The sequence below is a fragment of the Zootoca vivipara genome, chromosome 1 (genome assembly GCF_965207765.1).
Source record: "Zootoca vivipara chromosome 1, rZooViv2.hap1.1, whole genome shotgun sequence".
NCBI classification, from domain to species: Eukaryota; Metazoa; Chordata; class Lepidosauria; order Squamata; family Lacertidae; genus Zootoca; species Zootoca vivipara.
Genome location: NC_142582.1, coordinates 59,211,445 through 59,225,534, shown reverse-complemented (window position 1 = coordinate 59,225,534; position 14,090 = coordinate 59,211,445). Strand labels below are relative to the sequence as shown.

At 43.8% G+C, this 14,090-nt stretch overlaps 1 protein-coding gene across 3 annotated transcripts in view; it reads right to left on the bottom strand.

Annotated features, from left to right (window-relative positions):
• TSPAN4 (tetraspanin 4) overlaps positions 1-14,090 on the bottom strand; it is a 517,256-nt gene that overhangs the window by 459,260 nt on the left and 43,906 nt on the right. The gene's annotated exons all lie outside the window — the stretch shown is intronic.

Sequence of the window (14,090 nt, the reverse complement as noted above, 5' to 3'; positions counted from 1 at the left end):
CCCACCCCCACCCCATTACTTTATTGCCATGCCAGAAAAGGCAACACCGGGGCCAGTGAAACCTATTAGCAATTCTGCCCCCTGAGTTTTCCTACCTGCTCTTTCTACCTCCCAGGGCAGCAGTTCTGACAAGTTACTTGCCCAGGAACGATCATTCCTCACCTGAGCAAGTGGTTTGACTGCAAAATCGAGGCTTTCATATTACTTTATTTTGCCATCTCATTTTGCATTTTTCCTTTAAGCGCTGGATTTGGTGGGAAGGCAATTAGGGTATGTTAAATACCTCGTACCAGGAAACGTAGACTATTTCCCCTGATCTCAAATCTTTTGTCCCTTTTCTTTTTTTTAATCCACCTTTGCCTCAGGGCTCCATGCCTCATATTTCTTACCCTCGCAACTCATGCCTCGAGTCAGATGAAATACAATAAATCTTAAGAGTTTGATGAAATTTTAGATCATATCTTCATGTAATAGATTTTCCATGTAAGCAAGGATTTTCAGCAGATCTTTCAAGTGAAAATCCTTAAGCCAGGCAGTTTTAAAATGTTATTAAAATGAGAAATGTACCCCTGCAAGAGCTGAATGCAAGGGAAATAAAATTCATTTTTGTAGTGCATCTAGATCCATCCGTTTTTTTAAGAACTGCAGTAGAAAGAAACAACAGTTCCAAATACTAAACAGTAACAGTGGCTGATAACACGTTTGTTGAATGAGACAAAACCTTTCTTCCTAGAATCCCTGATTGACATATGAGATAATGAACGACTGATTAAAATGATAGTGGTTATTTTACACTTTTTGTCTTGTGCATTATAGTAGCAGCTCAAACTACCTGGCTAATTGGCACAACCTGCAGTCCTATATTGCTTACTGAGAAACAAATTCCATCATCTTCACTGAGGCAGCTCTACATTAGGGGATGGGTGAAGATTAGAGGCACCGCATCTGCTTTAAGTGCAGAAGGTCCCAGGTGAATCTGAGGATTAGGTATAACTGGGAATGTCCCCAGTCTGAAATCCCGGTGAAACACTTCTAGTCAGAGTATTAGGCTACACACCAGATGTGCAAAAGTCAGAGTTTTATATGCACCCACCTCCATCCAGGGAAGCAAGAGGCACCATCGCAGTTCAAAGATACGTTACAGCAAAGCAAAAGCACTCAAGGAGAAAGGAAATCAGGGTGAACAAGACAAATGGCCTAGACAGAATCCCCAAGAGCCAGACAGAGGGGTCTGAAGGAGCACATTTGCCCCCACCCCAGTCTAAATAAAGATTATTTCTGCTTTCAAAGCAATGATTCTTCTCATAATTGTCTACCTTCTCCCACCTACTTTAGACACAGAAGTTTTTTGTTTTTGTTTTTTTAAAAAAAGACATTTTAAAACAGGAGCAAAAACATCAAAGTGCATATCCATAATACAATCAACAGTTTGAAGAACATTACAAAGCACCTCAAGTCTTGTTTTCATAATAGTACTGTTATGAGTTTGGGGTGCTAAACTGGGTGCCAGATCCCCCTAATCCCTGGATACAGCAAATGTTAGAATTAATTAAATTAAATTAAATTAAATAGCCAGGCTAGCCTCTTGGTGAGGTGATCACCTAGGTGATGAGCCATTAAGGGGGATTAAGGGGCTCAGTATGAGACAGCAAATGGGTGGGGGCCCCTCCCTGAACAGAAAAAGCCCGAGTCTGGAGTAGAGTTTTTTTGCAGTGATGTAACCTAGAAGTAAAGCAGCAAACTGAAGAGTCAGAGCAATGTTTGAATTCTGCTTGAATCCAAGGCAGCGGCTATGGGAGAAACCATACACCTTTGGGTGTGTTGATGCTGTGAACTCCTCCATCGTAGGCTCGGGTTGTATATATATGTAAATGTATCATGACGACACCACAGTCTCCACTGTGCTTCATTCCTAAAAAGGAAACACGATCCCTGTGTAAGCATCTGGAACCCCTGGAATCTCACACCACTCGGAGACTGGGGTGGCGTGCAAGAACACCAACAATGCTAAGTGCCCACAGCCAAAACACAGCAAAAAGTAAAGCATTTGCATTGCTTTGAACAGAAAGAAAAGTGTGATGTGCTGGTTTTCTTAAAGCAATTCCTCAGGCCACTACCCAGGTAAAATTGCCAACAAGAAAAGAAGAAAAACAAATGGGAGCAAAAGCAACTCTTTTTTCCTTTCACTGGTTCATCTTCTATTCAACAGATATTTCAGCAAATTTACAGCTGCCCACACAAAATTGATAAATCCCCCTTTTAACCCATGACCTTTAAACCACAATCAAAATCATAAGCTACTGCTGCACTCAAAGACTCAGCTACTGAAGTTAAAATCTGGAAGCATCTTACGGAGTAGGACTTCCCAGATCAACCATATTGAGTTAATGTTTAAGCAGGTAAAAAGGCATCTTAACCAACCAGATCACCTCCAGGTACTGTGTCAGTATCTGGTCTTGCCTAGTATATTTACTCAAAATGAGGATAGTCTTCCAAAAAAGATCTACTAACCACACTCACAGATAATCATCTCCTGTTCTGGAAACTCTGTGTTCCATCATGCCTGAATGAACACACCCAGAGAGAGTCACACACAGGCACTCAAGCACAAAGGCAAGCTTGAAACCTGTCTCAGTGCAGAGCATTCAGAGAGCATGCAGTCAACTTGTTACTCCAGTTCAATGGGCAACCACTGTTCTAAGTTCTAGGCTGGTAAGTCACATTTGTGGCAAGGGTTCTGGCCTCTCCCCAGCCTGCCTCTCTATGATAATTTCTGCCAAGTCTCAATTTACAGCCTGTGGAGTTTTCTGTCTGGCAAGGAAGTTGGGCAACTCCAACAGCCATTTCCAAAACAATTTTAAATGTTGTATTTTAAGTTGTTGTAACCCTCCCCAGAACTTAGAGTGAAGCGCAGGAAATAAATAAATAAATAAATAAAAAATAACAAATCATAATAAATGATGCGGCAGCCTCACTATCCAACGTGCAAAAAAGAGGTAACAACATTTTTCCTAGTTACAGGTAGGTAGCCCTGTTGGTCTGACGTAGTCAAAAAAAAAATAAAAAAAAATTCCTTCCAGCAGCATCTTAGAGACCAACTAAGTTTGCCATGGGTATGAGCTTTCATGTGCATGCACACTTCTTCGGTATTTCACCTTTAAGGAACTCCCATCATAGCTGCCAAGTTATCCCTTTTTTAAAGGGATTTTCCCTTATGTTGAATAGGCTTTCTCGCGAGAAAAGGGAAAACTTGGCAGCTATGACTCCCATCCATGTGGGGAGTTTCAGATGTATCTGAAGAAGTGTGCATGCACACCAAAGCTCATACCAATAACAAACTTAGTTGGTCTCTAAGGTGCTGCTGGAAGGAATTTTTTAAATTTTGTTTCAACATTTTTCCTGTCACTGGCTGCTCACAGTCACCTGCCAATCGCCTGGGTCAAGAGCCCTTAAAAGTGGAATGTTGCCATCATTGTTTTGTCCCTCATTATCCCTCATTATTCATCTGACTGCCCAGGATGCTACTCATGAGGAGACCCAAAGCCTATTTATAAGTACAGTGAGGGGGGGAAGTATTTGATCGCCTGCTATATTTGCCCGTTTGCCCTCTGATCCTTTTCTTGTGATCCTTTTCTTTCAGAATTGCTGGTCTCATGGGGACTGAAGGGAAGGAGCCTTGACAGGCCGTAGGGTGCTCTCTATGTGAATGGCCTTGTGGAAGCACCGTAATTCACAAGTCAAGGCAGTGCACATACAAGAATCAAACAGGGCTGTATGTATGTATGTATGTACAAAACAAAACAAAACACACCCTCCAATGCTTACAACTGTGAAGACAGCTTTGGAACTGTGTGAGAAACAACATCACTGCCAGGTAGTTAGCATCTTTTAGTAGCATTATTGAAAGTTTTTAAACTGGACTCAGTTCTCAGGAAGGAAGGCCCATCCCACAAGGAGTCTGCTGTCGGTTGACTCACCAGCCATTGCCCACTCTCCGCTTAATCAACATCCATTGTTCACTCCCTATTCCCAGGGGGCTAAACCAAATTTGAGCCACACCTCCTGATCCCATTGGCTTCTTACAGCCTCTGGAAAGAACTAGCCAGGCATATAAATTTTGAGCAACCCAGCATGGGGAGCCCAATCTATGAGCTACGGGGAGCCCCAGCTGACAAAGTGTCAAGACAAATTTGGCAGCAGGACAAGGAGACCCACTCTGCCCTTGAAGTCACTTAAACTACAAAAACAATTATGCAGGTAGAATGCCAGCAGGAGTGTGGGGACCTCTGAGTGACCACATTTGGAATACTGTGTACAGTTCTGGTCACCACACCTCAAAAAGGATATTATAGAGTTGAGAGAGATTCAGAAAAGAGCAACCAAAATGATCAAGGGGGTGGAACAATCCACCTGGGAGGAAAGTTTGCAGCATTTGGAGCATCTTAGTTTAGCAAAAAGGTAAGCTAAGCACAAGAGTTGATACAATTATGCATGGCATGGAGAAAGTGGGAAAAGTTCTTCTCCCTTTCTCAGAACACTAGAACTTGTGGAAATCCAATGCAGCCAAATGCTGGAAGATTCAAGACACACAAAAGAAAAAACTTCTTCATGCAGCACATAGTTAAGCTATGGAACTAAGCCCCCACAGGAAGCAGTGATGGGCACCAACCTAGATGGCTTTAAAAGAGGATGAGACAAGGCTGCCAATGGCTACTACTAGCCATGATGGCCATGTTCTGCCTCCACTCTCTGAGGCCTCTGAATACCAGTTGCTGGAAACTGCAGACGGGGAGAGTACTGTCATGCTTATGTCCTGCTTGCAGGCTTCCCACAGGCATCTGGTTGGCCACTGTATGAACATGATGTTAGGCTAGAGGGGCCACTGGTCTGGTCCAGCAGGCTCTCCTTATGCTTTAATGTCAGAGTAGGAGAAGGAAGCTGAAGGAGACAGGGCAGGACTTCCAGTGACAAGAAGCAGGGCTTTCTTGTTCCTTTCTAGGTTTACACAATCAAAAACATCTGCAAGTTTTTCTTGTTGTTGTTTAGTCGTGTCCGACTCTTCGTGACCCCATGGACCATAGCACGCCAGGCACTCCTGTCTTGCACTGCAACCCGCAGTTTGCCAGGAGGTGATGGGACCAGTGGCCATGATCTTGGTTTTTTTGATGTTGAGCTTCAGACCATATTTTGCGCTCTCCTCTTTCACCCTCATTAAAAGGTTCTTTAATTCCTCCTCACTTTCTGCCATCAAGGTTGTGTCATCTGCATACCTAAGGTAAGTTTTTCTTAGCTCATGTCATTTTAACAGATCACCAGACTTTGCTGTTAAGTCACATTTTTAAGTCACCAAGTGCAGAGTTTTTGTCATTACTACTTATCAACATTCTCATTACTCAGAGTCCAGTGTATACAAGGCCCTTGTTTAAATCCTTGGTGGACTGGAAATGCAGAAACATTTCTGTAGAACTTATCTGATCTTGCTCCTTGTCACACCCTACAGACACCAATGCCATCCAGTCTGAGTGCTAGCATTATTTTGAACAGCAACAGCACCTACACTCTCATGGTAACAGCACACAGTTTTCATCTTGTAAGTGACAAAACTCCATGGTCAGTTGCACATAATGCATTCAAAAGCTGTTTTTCAGAGGAGCCTGTCCAAGAAGATCAGAGCTATAAAGCTAGCTAGCATTATAGCTTTGGTACTACCAATCTCATGCCCTCTGCTGCCAATAAAACCACAACCTTCCAAAGAAGAACATGGCTACCTGCATTCCTGTTTATGTTTCGCAGCAGAGAGAGAATGATGAGTGCCCACAGTCAGGCAGATGAGCCAGAGGTGAACCAATGGTGGAGGCAGAGTAAAGGAAAACAAAAATGTGACAAAGGAAAAGCATTATTTGACTGCAGAATTGTTTTCTTCAAGATATCAACACCACCTCCTTCTGCTGAGCCTCTGCACTTTTGGGGGAGAAGGCAGACCATGCAAGCAATTTCTTCCGAATCAGCTTTGCGATCAAATGCTGATAAGACATGCTCCTCTCAGGCAGAAATTGCAGTTTGCATCCAGCTGGTGTGCCAGTTTCCATCATCGGTGATATATGGAGAAAATTATGCGGTCAGCACCAGGTTCACACAAATAAACAAAAGAGGCAGACCACACAGTTGACTCTACAAATGATATCCGAGATGTGAGCAAGCCTCTAATAGTAACTTACATAAACCAAATTATATCCTTTGATGAAGAGCTCCTCTGGCTCAAACTAACACACCAGAATAAATCACAGACACATGTATGCACGACTTCTTCTATTTTGGTACCTCTGTGGTTTGCCACTTTTGTGAGCTGAAGTCTTTCCCTGCTCCCCACCCACCTAGAACAGTGCTCTATTCAACTATTTTTTGTTTCTTTAGCCCAATCTGGTCTAAAGAGTATCCTTCAGTGGGCGAGAGAACCAAAGACTACCATTTATTATAAGAACAAGCAGCAACCAAGTGTTTTTAACTACTCAGCCAGCACTATGTATCTTCATGCTTCCCCTAGCAAGCACATATTCCCAGAGCCATACTACATCACCTCCACTGCAGCGTCAGTGTGACAGGCCATACACCTCTTTTGTCACCCTTAAGGGAAAGCGGCATCTGTGCCAATTTGCCTCCTGAATGCTGAGAAGCTGCAACTATTCCTGGCTTCCTCACTTCCTTCCTCCTCAAGGAGCAAACGGGGCAGGGCCCGGTGTGCCAGCACATCAGTTGCTAACTGGCAGGTTATCAGCATTAATTGTGGTGGGGAGGGAGAGTTTCTAGTTTTTTAAGATTATAGAGGAAACATGTAGGCAGTGCCTGGTGAAAAAGAGAAAAAGCCAGAGAACTGAGAAGGGATTCTCGTGACCAGGATGCATGCTATCAGTGCCATGCAGAGGCCCATTCCATACACACTCCATTAAAAAAAATGAATTATGTAAAGTAAGCAGGTATAAGTTTACCTTCCCGCCGGAGCGGTACCTATTTATCTACTTGCACTTCGTGCTTTAGAACTGCTAGGTTGGCAGGAGCTGGGACCAAACAATGGGAGCTCACCCCGTTGCGGGGATTCGAACCGCCGACCTTCTGATCAGCAAGCCCTAGGCTCTGTGGTTTAACCCACAGCGCCACCCACGTTTCCGTGCGCTGCTCTGGTTTGCCAGAAGCGGCTTTGTCATGCTGGCCACATGACCCAGAAGCTGTACACCGGCTCCCTCGGCCAACAATGTGAGATGAGCGCCGCAACCCCAGTTGTCCGCGACTGGACCTAATGGTCAGGGGTCCTTTTACCTTTACCTTTAAGCAGGTTTACCTTTAAGTAGATTTATAGAATTTACTCAAGGACTGGATTTTGGATTCCAACTTTCCCTGAAGCTGTGATTCTCTTTGCTGCAGAGATTCAAAGGAAGTTCCCATGGGCAACAGGAGACCTGGCCAATGGAAGTCAACACTTGACATCTCTGTGAAGGTTTCCCTTTCTTTTTCAGGCTGCCCCAAGACAAGAACCCCGTGCAAAACAAAAATGATGCCAGAAAAGCCTGGTGGGATGAGGAATCCATTTCCTTTTGACAACTCCCCTTACATCTCACAGGGCAACAATACAAAGAAGACACCTGTCGTTCAGCAGGATAGGGAGAAAGAAACAACAAAGCCAACCACCTTTGGCTTTGTAGAAAAGTGCAGCAGGCCCAAAGTGAGTCAGAGAAAGGGCTATGCTCAGAATTCCTTTCCAGAGGCACAATGCAGATTCAGAAACTCAGAGCAAGCACACAAGAAAGAAAAATCCAGAGTTACTGAGTGACGGAGACCTAATTCTAGATGAGAGAAATCCTTCATTATAACTGTGCTCTCTCCTCCATACACATTTGACCCAGGCCAATAATGACGTCTAAACCAGTCTTCTCCAACCTGGTCCCCTACAACTTCTATCAGCCTCAACCAGCACAGCTGTGCTGGGCCTTTATGGTTGCCTCCAAGCTTTTAATGGGTTCCTGGGCAACTTGCCTCCTTTCAAGAAGGGGTGTGTATGGCCCTCCCGGCCTGCTCTTAGTTGCCACAGGTCATATTAGAGAGACAATATTTGCTGCTGCTTCTGATCTTTCTGACCCACATCAGAACAAGGAGCACATTTCAGACCCCCTGTACTGTTGCACGACATTCTAAAGGCAAGCAGTATTCAGTATTTTACATAAAACATCGATATCCTGCTTCTCAGCTGCAAAAGGCTCACAGAGCGGCTTATCAAATGTCAAATGATAAGACCGAACCCCTGCCTTTGGGTTTAGTCACCTAAAAGTAAACAGCACAAAAGGAGCTGGGAGGGAGGTAATGAAAAGCGAACTCAGAGATTTTTTTTACAATGATCAACTGGAATGGGAAACAAAATCAAAGAGGGAAGGAGCCAATTTCAGCAGAGCCAATGGAGAGGCATGGAAAGCCCACCCCACTCCCTCTACTATAGCCTACTGGCAGCGGCTATAAATGACAGGTGAGTGAGAAGAGGAGGAGGAGGAGGAGGAGGAGGAGGAGGAGGAGGAGGAGGAGGAGGAGGAGGAGGAGGAGGAGGAGGAGTTTGGATTTGATATCCTGCTTTATCACTACCCTAAGGAATCTCAAAGCGGCTAACATTCTCCTTTCCCTTCCTCCCCCACAACAAACACTCTGTGAGATGAGTGAGGCTGAGAGACTTCAAAGAAGTGTGACTAGCCCAAGGTCACCCAGCAGCTGCATGTGGAGGAGCGGAGGCGCGAACCCGGTCCCCCAGATTACGAGTCTACCGCTCTTAACCACTACATCACACTGGCTCTCAGTGTGGCCCTCAGAAGCCCGAGGAAGTCCTCCTGTGTGGGACCAGGATACCCAGAAGATAAAAATGGCAGCACTGATCACCCATAGGCCCTGTAACACATTGTGGGACCAGCAAGTGCCAATCCTGTACACCGCCTGAGAATGAATGCCAGCATTAACATTAACAGCAACAAACATAGCATTTTCCTCACTAGTTAAAATGGATTAAGAGATGGAAATATACTGCTCACAACAGCTGGGGGAAGGTGAAAGACATGAGAAATGTTGCTTTAAAAAAGAAGATCTGTCACCTGTATTAAAAGATCCGGGTTGCACTTTTCCATCACTGATTGTAGGAGGCTGAATGTAAGCAAACAAGTGTTGAGAAGTAAAAGCCTTTGGCTGCAAATAGAGGGAAAACAAATACCCACAGCTTATTTAAGCTCAGTAAGTACAGAAAAGTCAGACAACCCAACTGGGAACCAAAGCATCCAACGCAAATGACCAAGGGGAGGGGAAAGAGAGAAGAAATGAAGAACAACCTGCCATGACAACTGTGGAGCCAAGAGAATCTTGAGTCTACAGATAAGATGCCCTGCAGCTCAGAAAGATCCCTACAGAGACATCAAAGCAGCAAACCTGGGGAGAATGTCTTCATCTGGTCTCCAGAAAAGCTAATAGCAAATTAAAATTTGATCACCATTAAGCAGCCATACAGTATGAAATCACAAGATGTCTCAATCTGATATATAAAGAGTGATAGATGAGGGTAGCTTGCACCACTACAGTCCCCTAACCCACCACTGCTGGCCACATGCCCAATGAGGTATATCTGTGCATATTTTTCACACATGTCTTGCAGCTAGGATCTGTGATCTACATGCATGTATTCAATAATTCACGTTAGATGCTATTGCACAACTTACGCTTTGTGGGAAGGGCCACAGCACATGCTCTACATGCAGAAGGTCCCAGATTCTTTTGGCATCTCCAGGTAGGGCTGGGGGAAAACCTCTGCTTGAAACCCTGGAGAGTCACTGCCAGCTAGTGCAGACAATACTGAACTACATGGACCAACGGCCTGACTCGGTATAAGGCAGCTCTCTATGTTCCTAATTCTTAGGATGCAGTAGCTGTGCAAAATCATGGAACATTTTCCAGGTGGCCATGTCACGTTATACATAGCTTTGGACCCTTAATAGTAGCATTGCTAGTCTAGTCCACTTGGTAAATCACTGCAGTAGAAGGGCTTGTTGTGTGGTTTCAGCTGCCATGTATAAAACAGTTTAGAGATACCTCCTCACAGGGTCCATGATATTTGCATCATCTCAAAATGATTGGGTAAAGAAAATCTCATCACCAGTCCTTGCTGCAAAAAGACCAACCTCAAGAAAATGAAGCACCAGGCACAAGAGCATTTGTTTACCAGGGTTAAATCAAAACAAGCCACTGTCATTTATTGAAGTAGCCACTGAACACGATACATTAGGAGAAAGCAGCTCCACTCAGGAGTTCATTTAGAACAAAGATGTTTCCTCTCCCCTGCATACATTAGAGAAGACAGATTTACTTGGGAGCTCATTTAGAACAAAGAATATTTTCTTTTCTCTAGCCTGCGGTGCTGCATTAACACTCTCTTTGGAACTACTTTCCTTTGTCAAGACAACCACCATTTAAACTTAAATGGAAATGTCATTTAAACATTGACAACTTAGAGAGAGCCGGAACTTGGAGATGCCTACCACAGGTCTCACAGATGCCTGCTTTAGAAGCAATAAAAGTTGACACCCGGCTCTGAACGTTCTTGCACAACAACTGGGATGGGATCATTATGCAGGAAGAAGACCACCTCTGACAACATCAGTCAAGGGCTTAACTAGGACATCCACCCTCCCTAGAGCCCAGAGACCAAGAAAAGTGAACCTGATGCACTGCTGGACTTAAGCAGTGCAGGATCTGCTCAGGGTTGGGATGGGATACTGCCTAGAAGTCCTTCGCTCCAAGCTTACTGGCAGAACACAAACATAACAAAGAAATGAGTAAGATAGAAATAATCAGTTGAGGCCTTCCATAGGAAGTGGAAGTGTTAAGGGAGGAAATTTTGTCACAAACCAAAAAGGAGTCTCAGGCGTATATTCAACAAGTTGACATGATATGTCAAAGCTACTCCAGTGCAGGGCAGCCAAAACCATTTTGACACCTGAGGCAATCCACAAAATGGTTTACACACGCACCCACCACACAGGGCAGAGGGGCGGCACTAGGGGGAATGTTGAGGAGGAGGCAGGCACAGTGATGTATCCTTGGGAGGCCAGATCTGCTGCCCCTGTGGATTCAGCCACCCGAGGAAGTTGCCTCACTTTGCCTCATGGGTGAGCCAGCCCTGCTTCAGTGGGATTTTTTGGGGTGGGGTGGATGGGAATTATGCAAATTTTAAAATTCAACAAATAAAATATCAAAATCGGTTCATAGCAGCTTTATTGATTTATCAATTCCAACCTATAAACCTATGGGAAAGTTTATATTTTTATGCCTCAACAGGATCTGTGGTTTTTAAAACTGAAGGCAGACCAACAACTGTCCCTTATTTGGCACCTCTAAGCAAATTCTTTTAAAGAAAGGATGGCCTCACCATACCCAGGAATGGTCCCTCTATGGCAGGGATTGCAGACCCGTTGCCCTCCAGGGATTGTTAATCTACAACTGACATCAGTCCCAGCCAACATAGCCAATTGTCAGGGAGGGTAAGAGTTGTAGCTCAACATCTGGAGGGCACCAAGTTGGGTAAGTGCCAAGCTAGGGTCTTGGGCTTCATCGGGTTTTGCACATATGTGGGACAGACACACTTAAAACTGCTTTGCCCATAGAAGTGACTTTAAGAGGTGTGCAAATTGAAGAGGAGGAGGAGAGAGGAGAAAGATCCTTGTGTGTATTAGCCCAAGTGTTATGTGCTTTTCTCATTTATCTCTGATGGAGACCAGATTTTGAAAGGGTCAGGAAGTTAGGGGTGGCAGACGAGCCGATTTCCCCTGCCCTCTCCAGCTCAGATGAAAATCTGAGCCTGGAAAGAATCTGGGGGTGGGGGAAGTGTCTTGTAATGTTCACTTCTTTGAGGTTTTCACTCTGAGCTCCCAAACTTCATACCAAAGCCCACACCTGGTAAGCTCTACTGTTGGCTAGCCAGGTTGGCAAGCAGGATCTGTGCTAATGCAAGAAGACATGTCCACATTGGATTCCTCTGTATCTTGTAATTTCTCCTTTAAAATAAAATAAAATCCTCCCACTCCAGTTTCATCATTCAAAGTGGGAGCGCAAGAAACTGGGAACTGGCACCAGTGCAAATACCCCTTAAGTTAATTTCTGAACACTTTCAAAAGAACCACACTGGCAAGTTTGTTTGGTTCCTGCCCATACTAAGCTTCTATGGTGGAATTATAAAGCTTGCATCTCTTGAGGGCTGTCAGTCTTAATGCCTTTGAAACACTCAATTAGTTTACAATTGAAGAAAGCAGAAAATGAAATAATAGACTGGAGGAACTTTAGAATAAAGCTGGTACTTTGCCATCTCTGAGAAAATATGTGGGACAGACCATGAACAGCTCAACAAAAGACGCAGAGAGTAAATCTTTCATACTTGACACTCCCAAATGACATCTTTGGAGATCACAGCTAACAAATATTATTTCTATTTTTTTAAAAAAAAACTTTCAAGAAAAATGTCTAAATGGAAACAGCATTGCAAAATAGCTTCCCTATGCTGTATGTACACACAGAGAGAGAGACATCAAAAAAAAAACTAAGATCATGACCACTGGTCCCAGTACCTCCTGGCAAATAGAAGGGGAAGAAATGGAGGCAGTGAGAGATTTTACTTTCTTGGGTTCCATGATCACTGCAGATGGTGACAGCAGTCACAAAATTAAAAGATGCCTGCTTCTTGGGAGAAAAGCAATGACAAACCTAGACAGAATCTTTAAAAGCAGAGACATCACCTTGCCAACAAAGGTCCGTATAGTTAAAGCTACAGTATGGTTTTCCCAGTAGTGATGTGGAAGTGAGAGCTGGACCATAAAGAAGGCTGATCGCCGAAGAATTGATGCTTTTGAATTATGGTGCTGGAGGAGACTCTTGAGAGTCCCATGGACTGCAAGAAGATCAAACCTATCCATTCTTAAGGAAATCAGCCCTGAGTGCTCACTGGAAGGACAGATCCTGAAGCTGAGGCTCCAATACTTTGGCCACCTCATGAGAAGAGAAGACTCCCTGGAAAAGACCCTGATGTTGGGAAAGATTGGGGGCACAAGGAGAAGGGGATGACAGAGGACGAGATGGTTGGACAGTGCTCTCAAAACTACGAACATGAGTTTGACCAAACTGCGGGTTGCAGTGCAAGACAGGAGTGCCTGGCGTGCTATGGTCCATGGAGTCATGAAGAGTCGGACACGACTAAACGACTAAACAACAACAACAACAAAATGGGTCTTAAATTATTGGAATAATGCTCTTCAGTTTAAAGGCAAAAGAGAACCTGTTGAGCTATCACATTATTAGTTTACTGAAAAACAATTACTATTAATGGCAATCAGTAACTTTGAGTTATCAGTAATGGTTATTGTGCTTCAATAAAACTTTAAAATATTAATTCATAGCCAGCCCAGATTAAGCTAGACTCAGTGAAATTCCTAGCAAAATTGCTGTCTTATACAAAGGTGAAATGCAAATATATACTTAGGTCAAAGCGCTGACATTTTGAAGAAAGGATATCAGTTTTGCCAACCAGCATCTATAACCAGTGTTGGTTTTCTTCAAAACAATTACCGTAAGGTTCTTGGAATTAATTACATTCAAGTCATACATTAAATGCTGTATGTATACACACACACACACACACACACACACACACACACACACACACATTTTAGTAGCATAACCACCACCCCCACATGTGCCTTTGTTCCAGAAATCAGACCACATCACCCATTTTATAGATTATTAGAGCAGACCCTGCTTTAAGCAATCAGCTGACAAGCCATTACTCATAGCTTCAACTCTTTACTTAAAGAAAACCAGTGTTTTACAGAAAATACTGTATTGTAGGGTCCACCAACCTTTTGGGACCAGTAGGCACATTTGGAAATCTGAACCAAATGAAAGATATGTAAGTCTACTAGGCAGTCATAACATTGGCACTTCGGCATCTACATAAACAGTGTGTGAGAGCCATGAGTCCACAAACATATCCAGGCCAAACTACCGGTAGTCCTCTAGTTTATCTGTGA